The 16,070-nt window shown below is 32.8% G+C and overlaps 1 protein-coding gene across 2 annotated transcripts in view; it reads left to right on the forward strand.

Annotated features, from left to right (window-relative positions):
- The first annotated feature begins 6,161 nt into the window (after positions 1-6,161).
- The window catches only part of Hs3st-A (Heparan sulfate 3-O sulfotransferase-A), a 44,238-nt gene continuing 34,329 nt past the window's right edge, over positions 6,162-16,070 (forward strand). The window contains exon 1 of one of the 2 annotated variants that reach the window (XM_088046452.1): positions 6,162-6,217. The gene's annotated coding sequence lies outside the window, so the exon portion shown is untranslated. Of the gene's footprint in view, positions 6,218-8,492; positions 8,656-16,070 lie in introns of those variants that run through there. The other variant, XM_088046451.1, reaches the window with a different exon arrangement.

Genomic DNA, 16,070 nt, shown 5'->3' on the forward strand with positions numbered 1-16,070 from the left:
AGCTTTAAACGAGAGATTATCCTCCATAGGGACTTCGCTCAAAGATTTTATTCTCCGATTTTTACTCGGGTTAATCCCGATAGAAACTTTATTTTATAATTTACATCCCATTGGTTCGGTATTGATCGTGGAAAATGCAGCAACTATTAATTGAATTTTGGTTACATTTCAATTTCCATGTTTCTGTCAGCTTCTTGCTTAATAAATTGCTGACAAACTGTATTGTTACGATCGATTGAGAAAAGTGTGATCATTTTTAATCGTAGTAAATCGTGACGACAGAAACTTTTTCGCGTGTCTCCAGACTGTATAATCCATCATTTCGTATATTTGCGAAATTTCACAAATATCGATTAGACTCTGTCTGGCTTTTTGTGTCTCTGTAAATCTCTTATCCGATGATTCGTCCTCTCGAAGAAGTAAAAGATATTAAAGTTACTAGAAAGTGAACGCAACAATTTGAATATTAACCTGTCAACTTTGATCTTTGTTTAGAATCTATAATAGAGTAACTTTTTTGTGTTCTCCTCGTCTCATTTTCTAGACATTCATCTTAATTTTCATTCACTTTGCATTTTCACCAATAACACTTTACATCTCGCGCTGTGTCTTTCCACCTAAAATAACGTGTCTAAATAAATAAAAACAAGGTGACCTCACCCTTGTCTTAAACCCTGATTTATAGCGACGGCTGATTCACTTTCTTTTCCATTTACACGTTACGGCTATTTTGCAGCATATTCGTGCGACACTGCGTTTTCTTTAGGGAAATAGTCATAAAATTCAAATAATTTTTTTCCTAAAAAAAACTTGATTGATTCAATGTAAACAGAGCAACGGCGGAATAAAAGAAAATGAATGTTTTCCCGGCATCTTGCGAGCTGAAAAAATATTAATTATCGGTGGCCTTGTACTTTGCAAATATTTACGGGGAGGAGGATTTATTAAAAATTCATTAAAATTACCATAAATTTTCATTCAAGAGTGAGGGCGGAAAAACGGTATTTGTGTGGTAGTTGCAACACTTTTCTATTTTTGTGAACCACCCTTTGCGATTGTCAGAAATTGTGCAGAATGAAAAAGCAATTTACGTAGGTGGTGGCTTGGAATTTGCATATTGATTAGAAAAAATGTGGGAACAGGATTTTTTCTTGTAAATGCGTAGGCTCATCCGGAAAATACTTCTTTTCTTAACATTGACTTTCTTTAATTAACATTATGTGAAGTTAAATAGAGGTGAACTGGAGTTTAATTTTTGATGAAAGTATCAAACAAGTAGGTCGAAACGTTTTGTACCTTTTTTTATTATTGAAAGACGATTGGAAGTTAATCGATAACTATTTAGATCTGAATGTACAAAAATAATGTTAGGTTTACTTTTATACTAGAATATAGTTATTGAAATGGGGAAGGTAATGACGACTATTTATTTTATCGTTTAAATAAATATTACAAGGATTACAGGATTGGTTGTGGAAGCCATGCGCCACTTTAAAAAATAAGTATTTATAATTTATCACTAAATAAAAACGAGTAGATAAAATTGAAATCGAAGAATAAAAAGTAAATTGCATTTTTCCTGGCTAATGTCGCATTTGTCTTTAAAATCGTACGTTTTTTAACTAACGCCATAAAAAAAATTACCAGTCTGATTTAAGCTGGAACACGGTCTAGACTCAAATTTATTTTAATTATGAAGTCGTTATTTGTTATTTCATCGAATTAGAAGCGTGCTGAAATTGGCAATAGCAAATAATTTATAGGACGGTTTTAGCTCCTACATTTTTTTTTGTAGTTTTTATGCAGTTTCGCAATTTTTTTAACTTTACATTCTAAAAACAGTTCTATTTTAAGATGCTTTGACTTCAATTTTTTAAAATTCTTCTTCTGTTCTGCTCCTAATTGCTTTAAATTAATCTACTTTACCCAAGGCTCTTCAATTTGTCTCCAATAAAAAATCCGAGCAATCGGCATTGCATTACACGCTTCTTTTTAGTTTTAATAATATTAATGGCGAGTAAATGTACATTTAAATATATTTTCTTAAGAAAGAGCAAATATCTGAGCAAATTCCCTAGTCTCTTCTTGAAATACAATTTCTAAACTTAATTTAGCATTCAGCAACACAAACACGTTTTCATGTTTTAAAGAAGTTTTTCGTTTTTATATTAATGTAGTTTACTTTGCTGTTAAAAATTTAATAGAATATTCTTTTGTAATTTATAGAATAATTGAATATTATTGTTGTAAAGTTTAGTCGGAGTCTTCTTCTTTTTAAAAAAACCGTCGCTCATTGCCGACTCATTCATTTAACTGTTGCTCAGGTAATGAAAAATTCATAAATAATACCGCAACCACCGATTTAAGTTTATTAAAATTTAAACAGTTCGGATGCTATTTGTAACTTAAAGGAAATCGTTTACGTCACAACTTGTAAGTTTTCAATACCTACCACTCAATTTCTCTGCATTGAAATATCTCCCGACAAATATTTAATGACGGTTCTATTAAAGGATGACGTCTTATAAGTACTCGACTAAATATTTAATCCCACATCCTTTCATTTTAATGATTCCTTACAATTCCACATTGAAATTACGTCGAATGTCTACCCTTTTATTCAACGGTATTATCCTATAATTAAATGCTAAACTGAATGGAAGATATGTAATTTCCATTTTTTGTGGAATAGTATGAAAGTGTAATAAAGGGATAAACGTGACTGTTAACGATAGAATAAACAAAACGAATGTCATTATAATTGTCGTTTTCCACAAAAATGCCTGTGAAACAACAGCAAATTAACTGGGAAATCGATGATGATTGAACGAGGTGAAAATAAAAACAATCAAAATAATCTACTGTTTGCCACCTCCGACATATTGCAATATTTCTCATTATAGAAAAATTGCTTTCGCTCTGAAAATTATCGCCACCGATTAAGTTACAATATAAGCATTTTCCCGTAGCGGCGGTCCATCAACAACGCCTATTTAAACATACAAGTGTTTGTGTAAAACATGGGCTTAAGAGGCAGTAAATTTTCATAGCAAACGACGCTTAACCTCTCCTTGAAAGGGTGGGAACTTCCTGACGTCCAATTAAAAAACTAAGCGAGCACTACGCAGATTTTTTCGTGATTATTATGAACAAAGGGGCGGCCATTCTTTCTAATTTATTTCTGTATGATTATTCTTGTTTTCGCAGTGTTATTTACTGTTTCGTGAACGTAGTGAATAACGATAGCTCGTTATTTCATTTGATCGTTATGAAAAAATTCCTGAATTTCTCTAAGGAAGTTTACATTAGACTCGTTCCTGAATTTCAGGGTACAATATGAATTAAATTGCGGAACAGTGTGAAACCGCGACAGTTTTACTTAACAAAATGGAAACTAAAATACGATTATTAGTGCCAAGTGTTTGGTCTTGACTCGACATATTTTAGTAGGGTTAACCGGAGCTGTTTTCCTCTACGGCACTCTGAGGGAACGTGCTAAGGTCAATGGAAGGAGCAGTTAATGTTTTGTTGCTTTTTCCGGAATTATCTTCTAAATTTGCGTGTTTTTATTTTAGTTATGAAATTCTTCGAAAAGGGTCAGTTACCTGTTGTGGCCCTCGAATACGTAATAATGGAAGTAGAAATTTATTACGTTTGGTGATAATTTACAAATTAGTTGCGTGTCCGAAAGTTGGAAATGTAAATTAAAATCTACTATTCAAAAATAATCATAACCATAATTTAACCGTAAGCTGTGTTAGAGTCTCTTAGAGCGATTCATTACCAACCCACAAGAAGCTTTATGAATGTAACTGCAGGTTTACTTGCCATTCATTTTCTCATTAGAAATTTACCAGAAATTCTATTTTCTAACCCGGCGCATCCACCATTTTCCACACTAAAATTTTTTTCTTCACGAGACTCAGGTGAGGGATACATGGATATAATGAGAGTGCGCCCATTACCTTGGTGACTGGAATCTTTCTTCCATGAAAGATACGGCGGTATATTCTCAAACTTATAAATTTCAGGCATGGCGGCGTCCCTAGAGAAAGACATCGCCAGAAAGTCAACAGATGACACCAGTTCGAGGCACTCTTTATAAATTTGGCAAGGGGATGCGGACCTCTGGTGAGTGTATTTTCATTTTCCGTTTGGTGCCAGGTGAAAGAGGTATTTAATCATTACGCAGAAATAACGAAAATTTAAGTCTATGCAGGTTTTAGATCCTTCCAATTTTTTTAATTGCAAGAATTTACATATGTACTTTTAACATTAAAATTGCAAATCTCTATCAATAAATTCGCATAAATAATATGCAAATGCATGTAATAATAATAGATTTTATGAGCAAGCTTCTGTAAATTTAGTTTCAATTATTGTTCCGCGCTTTATTCATAATATATGCGGAAATAATTATATTAATAAATGAACTTAAATGAAAAATTTTCTCAGCTAACTGCTCTAATCGGACCTTTGCACATTTTTTTCCTGTGTGCTAAAAATATTGACAGACAGTGCTACCAACATAACTTCCAAAGTTTACTATGATACCGTTATTATTCAATCAGATAGGACAGTTACGAGCAATAATGTTTAGATAGCTACTATATTATAGCTTTGAAGGTTTGTCGGGAGAGCAAAATTGTGTAAAAACTGAATAATTTTTATTTTATTTTTAGCTTAGTGCAAATCTGTGTTGGATTAAAATAATCGGAAACTTCCATAAAAATCATATTGTGACACATTAAAATCTTTGATTAATCCAAAGGTTAAAAATATTTATGACTCATCAAAACTGATTGATGGAGGAACATAAATAAATAATAAAAGTGTTTATGCTTGAAGACTATTTTGATTGATGGTGTGATCGAAGCAATGAACTTTCCAATCATTGATTTCACTTCATTATCCGTGGCAAGAAAACTTAGTTTGTCTTTAGCCCCGCTCGTTCGAGAACTGCAAAAATTTAATTTATTGAACCATTCTGTACTGCAGTTCCGAATATTCTGTCATTAATTGAACTAATAATCCGACGCAATGCCAATAGGAAGCACACGAACATATTAGCTTCCAGATAATAACTTGAACTATGTAAACAATGTTGAATTAACTAGTCTTCATTTGCGACATTTAACGGATATCAGTGTGGAAATTTAACGGCGCAGCATCCAATGAAAGTCGAGTATAAACTAAACTGCGTTACGTTTCATGTTAATGAGAAAAGGAATATAATTTTTCAGAGATGCGTCCGTTAAGTGTAATGAATCATTTCAACCGAAGAGTATTTCGACACTGACAGATTTATTCAGAATGCAATTTAACTTTTAGAACAAAGTCTACCGCCATTTGTTGTTTTTTCTAAAAGAACACGTCAAACTTCCGCAATTTATACGATGACCATGAAAGTTAGAACAGGACGCACTTTAAAGCAGTTAATTTTTATTTAACTACTCAACAATTTAGAAAAGATTAAAAATTATTTTGGCTATTCGAAGTAGGAAACTCCACTTAAATAGTAATTTAGTGGCGCACGCAATTCGTCAATTTTTCGATTTAGACATGAATTTAGTTTTTTAAATTTCACACTTAATGTTTTTGATGGATGTGGAGTAGAAGCACTTTATGAAAATAAGAAATTAGCTTCTTTTTTCGTGCCAGAATTAGCTGCACAAAAACGTCGTAGAACGACAGTGAAAGAGCTGTTGCTTTGTGTCAGCTTTTAGCTCCCGTTTCTTTGTCCTTTGTATCAGGTAAAGAAAAATGACTAACAATTAAAATTTTTTCCGTTTGCTTTATACGATTATTGTTTGCTTTCATTGAAGTAATTGTGCTTGTTTGGAAAAACGCAAATATGTTCCGGGAGAAACATTATCAGTGTTATTACATTCGCTTAATTTGTTTGAGTTACATTAATGCAATTGGTGGAACACCTACTCAGTGCGTTGGTGTTAAATTAATATTGCGACTTTACGTGGGCGCTAAATTATTTGGAAAAATGAGTGGACGCACTCGCGATTCTTGGATTTACCCACAGAAGTGATAAAGTAGCAGATACCGCGTATTTTTTTAGTTCGGGCTTATCATGGAAATGGGTTGTTGAAGGTCATGTTTTACAGTTAAGTGACAATATACTTGAACTATTTTATTCACTTTCAAAGTTAAAGTTGATGAGTGACATTAATTAATTTTCTGTTAAATATTAAACTTCAAGAGGGTGAGTTTCCGATTTTTCACAGTTACTAAAATATTCTGATCAATTCACAAACTTTCTATCTGTAATCCCGTGCCCAGTGGGACGAACCTGAAGATAAACTAGTGAAATATTAATTTACAAATTGCTGTCGACTACATAAAAGTTTGTGGAAACCGGCAATTTAATTCATGAAGAGTTGTAAAAATTGAATGAAACAACTTTATTCATTTGTGTTGCATGAGAAGTATTACCTTTCATTTTTTGTGACAATTATAATGCAGACGTCTTTATTACAGCACAAGTTGAGCTGAGTTGACTGTACCTTTCATGTTGAATTTTTTAATTCCATGATGACTCATTTTAGCGAAAGCATTGCATGTTATAATAAAAATATTTCGCTTTGTCTAAATGTAGTGTAAAATTTTGTGTAATTGCTGTTATTAATCATATTAAATCAAAGCTTCACCTAACATGAATCAAATTGATTTAGCCCAATTTCCGGTTTATGTTTATTCGTCTGTTTCATCCAAAGTGTGAAACAATGCTAGAATTGTATTCTTTGAATTCTTCAGCTTCAGCGTTCGAGTGTAATTGAATTGTTGAATTCAATAACAATATTAGTTCACGGCAACATTAAAATGCATTGAATTGTGGAGATTTCTTGCAATAAATTGGAGCAGAAATTAATAAAGAATTGGATTATCTGAGCGATCAATGAATTAAGAGGAGAGCTTCTCGAGAATTTGATCTAATTTTTTAGTTTTAGCAAAATTTAGGGAAATTGCGAGGATAGTAATGTAATTGTTACTGTAATTAGCTGAATTCTGAAAGTTTCTATACTTACATTTAAAATATTTTTTTAATAAATGCTTTTAGAATATATAGATTTTCCACATTTAGACTTTCTTCTTAAATTATTTAGAGCTTTTATTATTTATTCTTTAAATGTATTATGTTCTTTGATTTTCCTTTGCCCTGGGTCCTTTTAGAGTCTTTAGATTTGTTCATTATGCTTTTTGGACGTCCAAAATTCTTCATAATCCTTGAATCTTTTCCGATTCGGTAAATTTTTTTCTTATAATACTTTGGAACTTTTTTTTGATCCTCTAGAACTTCAGATTCTTTAATTTCTGCGTTTTTTGGAGATTGTAGATCTTTTAGATCTTTTGAATTCTTTATAGGTAGTCTCCACATTTCCACATTTTCTTGAACTCTAATGACCTCCGAATTCTTCACAATTTTAGATAACTTTTAAATTCTGTGCATCCCTTAGCTAATATGGATGCTTTTAATTTTATATAAACCTGTTGGGAGTTTGAGTGTCAACTTCAAAATATAGATAACTTTGTTTACAATCATTAATAAATTGGTAGAGATAATGAAATTCGTATCGTAGTTTTACCATTAAAAAAATGTTTACGTTCTGATTATTTTTTGTGCTTTATTTTATTTTATTTACATAACTTAATTATAGATAGTCGATCGGATATTATTGTCTGACATTCATGACGGTTTATCGTGGTTTTCCTGTAACCGAAATGACACATAATGTGCATTTTATTATGGTAAAGTGCGAGGAAAGTGTCAGTCGATTTGCTGCTCGCATTTACCAAAGTCGTTGTCCTTATCTGCCCGTTCTCAGGATTTTACGTGCTTATAAAATTTTGAATTTCTGCATGGTAAGCGTAGATGGTTTGCAATTGTGGTCGCATGTTTTTTTTTCGGGTAAACTCTGTCAACATTTCAAACACCCTGTATATATTGTCTTTCATTTTTTGTTTCTTTCATCTGTTTAAACGTATCAAATTCTCTCTAGTTTTAATATTCTGTGGATAATTCCCTGATTTATTTGAATTATTTTTTAGCTTCTTTGAACATTCTTAGATTTTCGCACTTCTGTTTCTTTCTGAATTTTTGGATGCTTTTGTTTTTTCTAAGGATGAATTTGTGGCTGTGCAGCTTTCAATTCTTAACATTTTGCGATTTGAATGAGTTGTCTGAGCCGTTTTTATTCTTGTCCCTGAATAAAAACGGTGGCTAATCCTTTTGAAAATAAACGTCACAGCCGTCATCCCAATCTGTCCCCTCTTTATTTTCATTTTCGTATGAGCAAAGGATGAAGTCGTTAATAGCCAATGTCGTCGATTAGATCCTAGCGTTATGTAGCAGAAAGATGCGCCAATATGAACATATCTTGTAGTAAGTTGGAGTTTTCGGGGATTCCGGTGCGGGATGCGTGGTGGGCAGAATATCGATCGTGTTGGCGGCGGCGCCGTCGCCACGTCGAGACGCAGCAGCAGTATAGAAAGCAACGTTATTTGACAGATTCGGACAGAGTGCGGCGCGACCACCATGGAACTACAACGGTAGTGAAGTGCTGTTTTTGACTGCTTTAGTTGCACACGAGCTGGAACAACAGTGTTGTCAAGGAGCGACACCGCTCAGGGATAAGCCGCCAAGTAAGCAATGTTTGTTGTCTTTACGGATATTGAGAGCTTTCACATTTGTTTTCGCGAGCTTTACATCATCGAAAAACAACGCACGCAATTTTAGAAGCTACTAAAAAATTGTTAGTTTCACACGCAACGTTGGATTTATGAAAGATGGGTGCTTGGAGGTATTTTGGCGGGAAAATTGTTAAAATCTTGTTGCTGGAAGAGGCTGAATCGTTGTTTACTGATTTTATTTTCACGACAAATAACACTCGATTTATTGACTGAATCACGTTTGGCTAAATTACCGTTTGCACGAATTTGTCACCTTTTCAACCACCTCTTTTAATTAACATTCTTCTTTTTCGACCTCGCTTCTATCTAAGTTCAACATCTTCTTCAGGTTTATCGCTTTTTCTAAGGAAACTTGAGCCAACTTTTGTGTAAAAACGGCTTTTAGGCCCTTAGGTAACAGACTGGAATATGAGTCTTTTTCTGCAGTTTTCCAACATTTCAAAGACCGCTTCTTCTATGTTCGAATCTTTCTTCTCTGACAAGCTAATATGTGTTAAATTCCCGAACAAATTTACCCAAGGGTATGCGAAAACATCAACTAAAGCACACGGTTAACCCGGAAACACCAACACAGCCATCTTTCATAATTTTACATAATGGAACCATTTACGGCACAAAATATCTCTCTAACAGCTTTCGCAGATTTTTGGAAATTGCCCTCAATTCAATCACTTGCTAGTGCTTCTTTTGTCGAAGCAAATTAATGAGATTGAAGAGGTTATTACCGGAGGAATAAACAATTAATTTTCTATTAGTCATCGACATTATGTGACAATCAATTAAAGTGGGAAAGGTGCGAACTTAATGGAGTGCCATAAAGTAGCAAGTTTACAGTGGAATTTCACATGTTGTATCAAGTGGAAGGGGAATTTAATATTCTTCCGGCATTAATTTTCAATAAATTTTACAAATTGCAAGTTCTGTTCAAACCTCTTTTATTGAACTGAAAAGAAATCGACATCTCTTGTATTTTTCACAAGAATAAAAGTTCGATCAACCGAATATTAAAAATGAATTTTATCTCTGCTTTGATGAAAAATTCTAGTTTGCATTGTTGTTTTGAAACTCGATTCTCTCACTGTTTGGTTAACTGCAGTCGCTTTATAAAAAAAAAATAAATTAACGAATAACAATGTACTAAAAGTAAAAACGCCAACTTTATTACCGGCGGCATATTTGCTTTGTATCAAAGGTTTTATTCTATGGACTTGTTGGTTACCGCAATTGGTTGCACTGTATTTAAATTAATCATAGCTTAAGGTCCTAGAGCTACACCCACTAGTTTGTGCAGCCATTTGTGAGGTTTTTTGCGGTATTTGAACTAACTTCTGATGTAATATGTTAATTACAATAGTTAGAGTTAAGATTAACTTGTTGGGGCTTCAGCCTCTGGGGAAACAACAAAAGTGATACAAAAATTATCGACTTCCACTAAGATTTCGGGCGAGGTTTTGCATAATTTGTAGTGGATATTCCATCATTCTGCCAATATTTCCGCTTAATTGGCGATCGAAGCTTTCACTAAATCTGAGCTGGAAAACAGGGTATTACTTTATGCATTATTAATGGAAAAGCTTAATGTACATTTTCATCATGTGCCTTGGAATTTATCATTGATATCCGCTCCGATTCCTTGCCTGAAAATTCCGGGAGCTCGCTTTTCCATATCAAGTTCATGCGAGAAACAGATACTTTTGGAAGTTGATGGAAATTTATTGCTTCCAATCACCGATTTTTGACCACTCCAAGTTCAGTTTAATCGCTTTCGCTATTAAACGGAAAGTTCAAGACATTTTGAAGGTTAGTTACTCTCACATATGCGAGCTTTGTTCGCAAAGCTCGCCCACGCAACTTTCGATTTAAATTCGCGGTGGGATGCTACAAATTGTACGAAATAAAGTGTTTTATTTCTTGATTTAATCAAACATTGGAGCTTACGATGAGCAAAATTCGTAGGTGAATTAGTTTGCAAACTAGTTTCCTACGGATGCAATTTAATTTTGAAAACTTAATTATATCTGGAACTTTCGAAATGTAACATTTTTGTTGCAGAGACGAAACATCGTTTTTTATTGAAATGCCGGCATTAAAACTTGTAATAAAATAATGAGTAAATGAAAAAGCCCCCAGAAATACGAGAAGGTGAAGGGGCACCCACGCATTCCGTGGTCCTTTTAGGAGCACTAATTTGTCATAAAACCTTAATTAGCAGTGCTGTTGATGGTTTAAGTCCAGAAAGGATAAATAGTATTATTATGACATGATAATTGTGGTTAGTTATGTTTTTGTCTAAAAGTTACATCTAAACAAATATCATTTGCGCTCAACTTGTTTATCTTTACTTGGATGTCTAAACTATGTAATAACAGGCTTAATTGAGTTTGTTATCACTATTGTTTAAATGAATAATGAAAGTGCAATTGGTTTCGGTTATTAATGTTATTATTCGCTTTGTTTTGTCAGACCAGTTTTTCAAAATTTTCACGTATTGATATTTTACCATTTATTGACTCCCACGCATGAATCGTTAATTAATTTTGTATAGAAATTTCCCATCACAAAGAAAATATTTGTGCATTAATGGCTAACACTTGATTACGATTTAATTAACAAACTAACACAACACAATTATGTCAGTACATAATTAACAATGGTAAAAATTGCTTTTATGTGAAACAGTGGACCGGATTAAATTTGAGTCGTTTGCTCTAACAATGATTAATAATAAAAGTGTGTACCACTTTGGGGTTTAAACTGAATAAGCTGCTAATGCGGTTCATGAAATTTCATTCATTTCAATCCAATTTTAGTCATTTTAGTTTTGTGAAACAGCAAAAACTCTTTTAATTCCGTTTTGACAGAAGAAGGGAATTGTTATCGAAGTAATTAGTATTCAGTTAAGAGCACCTGATGTCTTTTTGCTAGCTGAACTAATTATAGAACAGTAACTACATTTAAATGAAAGGCAAACACATTTATTCTTACGAGGCGGGGGTGCTTTTTTCTTATTGGAAAAAGGGATGAAGAGCTTAATTTCATATTCAGTTATTAAACGCGCAAGCGGATCAAAGAACGACTAATGAATGTGAAAAATGATCTCTTATCAATTTTCACTTAATAAAACGGTTACTCTGCTTATCTTATCATTCAACCACTTCCGAGTTGCGGTTTATTATTTGTTTTTAATTGCGTGTGATTATTAATTATGGGATTAAGTTCACAAATTTTTGACTTTACACGTGTGAATTTTATTTATAGTTCAATCAACATTCGGATAATTAAATTATCAATTTTGACTTGTGTGTTTTTGTTGGCATGTTGTTGGCAAAACTAGAAACTACAATTTGGTTTTATGACCAGCTTACAGTGCAGTGCAATTATTTACTGGGCAAATAGAAATATCGAAGCATATGAGCCAATGAATTTCAACGCTAAAATCCTAAATGTGACAAACTTTTTGTTGGCACTTAATTTCCATGGCCATTTTTCTTCTGTTTCAAAAGTAGAATAAAACTTTTCACCAATTGACTCTAAGAATTCAAAAAAATCGAAATGATTTAAAATTTCAAAACGTTTCACCACTCTAATGTGCACAAATCTCAATGCAGCTCCTGAATTCGAAAAATTCAAAAAGCAGCGTTCCAAGAATTCACGGAATTGAACTATCAAAGGAATTAAAATTGATCCAGATAATAAAATTTGTTCCAACTCCAAAGCTGAAAGCTGACCCCCAAGACAAGTCAAACGTCTCCGGAATTTTCCCGGAAATCTATTACTCATAGACTCTTGTTTACTGTAAATATTCAAAAATGCCTATTTTGTTGCTTACACGACTGTAAAACTTCGTGGAGTTGATCGAATTGTTCTCAGTGAACTTCCATCTACTCTCCTTGAGAAAATTGTATTTTATAGTTTCAATTTCTCTTTAAAAGTAAATGAAAATATTCACCCACTTTATCCTCCTTCTTCCTTCTGGCTCCTTAACTTGAAGGCACCAGAACTTTATAACGAGATGCTTCCGGACATTTTGCTTCTACTGTTTTTATTGTTTTTCTTTCTCGAATCCTTCCCTGAAGATTTAAAAACCATAACCATGAAAGCAAGGCCAGCGAATAGCATCCACCGAACAATCGTAATATCTAAAAGACATAAAGCAATACCGAGAAAATGTACGAATAATGTTATTTGAAATTACGTAAGGGTGACCCTGGAAAGTTTAAGACATCTACACAAATAATTACAAACTGTTCCAGCTTCGAAAATCCGGGCAACATCACTTAATAGAATTCGGTTCACGTACTGTGAAAGGGCAACAAATATGCCCCCACAATAAACATACGTATACTACGGTTAATAGACTTTTGGAAGGTTTGCTCATCCATTCCAATTTTGCTGGTTTTTACGATGCTCTTTCTAAAGTATTAACCTCATGCTTATTACATTAGTGTGCAGAGTCGTGTCACAACCTTAACTAAGCATTAAGAAAAATTAAACACTCTGTATATAACTCACGTGTCTGAATATTTGAAATAAAACATTGTGGTCATTATAATGCTGTTATGAGTGTACTCTCCAACTCTTAGCGTTATCTGCGAAGTTTTCTAACAACACCTGAGAACGTGTTCTTAACGATTTCCGTTATTTATAAAACTGCGGTGACCAAAGAATGGCGCTCGATTGACTTCTTCTCTGTTAATTTAAATTGAAGTGTCTTCACCGAGAATCCCCTTTATTAATTGCTTGAGTTCCAGTTGATTGCAGCGTTAAATTGATTAAAACGGTGTCTTTCATCCATTGTGTTGTAAACCGATTATTTCAATTTTCTTAGCTGTGAGAGCACGCTTCACAACCATTTATTTTGGAGACCTCCCCAATTTTTGATTCCACTTAAAATTTAATGTCCATGGGAATAGCATCTCTCTGAAATTAAAAGAAATGCTGAGTGAAAATAACGTAAAATTTAAAATTCATGTCAGTGGGCGGAACCTGCAAAATTGTAAATGAAAGCGGGGGCGGCTCCGAATAACAGACTTTATCAAATCGTGCGTGGGTGTATTAAACCTCACAACTTGTATTTTTCAAGGCGTAGCGGTTTACATTGAAAGTTTCATCCGAGGAGACTTTTCTGCTTTATAATTCTGGACTAAAATCCATAAATCACTTCAAGAAGAGATCTAACTTTCAATTGAATAAGTATTTGACTCATTTATATAAAGTTGTCTTGTTTTGACTTTATTCGCTTGAAAGGAAAGGATCATTGGAATTGGCATTCAAACTGGGATTATTTTTCAAATAAAATTACTTGGTCCCTTTCTGCGATTATTAATTAGATTTTGGTTAACCGGTTTCGGCATTTATCAACCTTGGGGTTGTGTGGAATAATAATTAACTTATTCTGGTAATTTGGATGTTCGCTTCGGTGGCCTGCGTAGGTTTCATAAACTGAAAAATGAGATCAAACGGTTTTTATTTAACAGGAGATAAATTAATTGATACACGCCAATTTTTGTCATCAAATCAAAGAGATTTTATAATAAAAGTACGTGTAGTGAACAAACAAAAAATTATTTTGATTTTAAAAAACACATTGGAGGTTGTGATCCGGCGCATCCACCATTTTTGCTTAGTTATACCACTGAAATATTTTTGGTTTAAACGAAAATGTTGTTTGCTTTAATCTTATAATCAGTAACGAGATTTACTTGCGCAATTAACATTTTCAGTTTCGGTATTTGTTAAAACTAATTTAGGCAAATACAGATTTAAATGCTTGTTGTCTAATCTTAATGGATTTTCAGGCTTAACACTGTTTTTTTTTTATATGTCAAACAAATGGAATATAAATGTTAAATGTAAGAATTAAATTTAAGATTCAGCGCCATTTATGTATCTACTAAAGTTAATAAATTAAAAAGACAACTTAATCTTTATTAAATAAAAGTTTTGAATAAATACAATAATTAAGAAGTACCTAATTGTTTGCACTTTATGTTTGAAGCTTTCTGTTACCATATTCTTTGATAATTAATTATTGATCAAATTCCAGCACATGCACTTATTGATTTTCTAGATAACGTATTTAAATAAATTAAGAATGTCAAGGATCCTCGATCATTTAAATTAAAATTGCAACCAGTAAGGAGTGGAAATATTTAAAAAAATATATGAAAATTTGATTCTAATTGCGTTAAATTTCTTAAAAAAGGTATTAGGAATTATAACTGCTTGGATTCCTCGAGTTTTTAGATGTATTATTTTGTTTCTTAACTTTTTAGCTTTGGATAGAACTTCTACATTCTGAGAATTTTAGTTTCTATATTTTTCAGCTTCTTATAATTTTTACTTATATATTCCGTTTTTCTCAACTTTGTTCATTGTTTATGTCCTATAAATTTTGAGTGCTTTGGAGGCTTTAAATATTTTAGATTTTCTAATTGTTCGATTTTATCTACTTATTAATACACAGCAAATTAAAAACTTAGTATTAGTTTTATTCATCTAATTTAATAAATATTTAATTTAAAATAAATAAATAATATCATGTTAAAGTGGCGTCTGACAGTTTTTCTGCAAATCAATTTTCAGCAATAATACTAATAGATATTACTAATAAACTTCAGCACTAATTTCGAACGGGTGGAAATTGAGAAAATTAAATTTTTGAATTCGAAACTTCTAAGAGAAAAGTGAGAGAAAAACATTGACGAGAACTGCATCATTTTAAAATTTGCACAATTTTGAATTCTGCGTGAAATTATACGAAAAATGAGTACCAGTAACTTAAGTTTGCTCCACAAATAAGCTAGATATCGAGGGAAATAGATTTTTAGAGAGTGTTTTTAGAATCTTTTTTTTTGGGGCGAAAACGACGTTTATTACGTTTAAGTTATACAGAGTGAACCTGAATAAAGTACAAAGATTTTAACCCCAATATCAGACAACGCAGGTTGTTATAGTGGCCAAATTTGGCGTTCCAAAACGTCACAGTTTCCGAGAAAAAAATGATCCAAGTTTTTTGCAAAAATCGCTGTGCGCCCTTGAGTTGGCACTCTAATGCCATTATGTCAATCAATAAAAACACTAAGTGGCAAAAAATGTCTTAGCAGTGATCGTGGTAGAGAAATGTTGGTTTTACAGTGCCAAATTGCTCAAATTTGGAATATGTTCAGTTTTATTTTTTGTTAGTGGTTTCTTCAAAAGTGTTGTGATGAACTTAAAGTGACGAAAAATGGGTTGTTTGCGAGTGACTCTGAATTTATGCGTGATGACATTGTGGATTGTCCAATGGAAGGCATTTGGTCATTTTTCATAACAACTTCAGGTGACTATCATTATTTTATTTCTAATTAAAATTTCAGTGGTAGTTT

This window comes from Gnatocerus cornutus, chromosome 9 (assembly GCF_029298725.1).
Source record: "Gnatocerus cornutus isolate USDA-ARS CGAHR chromosome 9, icGnaCorn1.1, whole genome shotgun sequence".
Classification (NCBI taxonomy): domain Eukaryota; kingdom Metazoa; phylum Arthropoda; class Insecta; order Coleoptera; family Tenebrionidae; genus Gnatocerus; species Gnatocerus cornutus.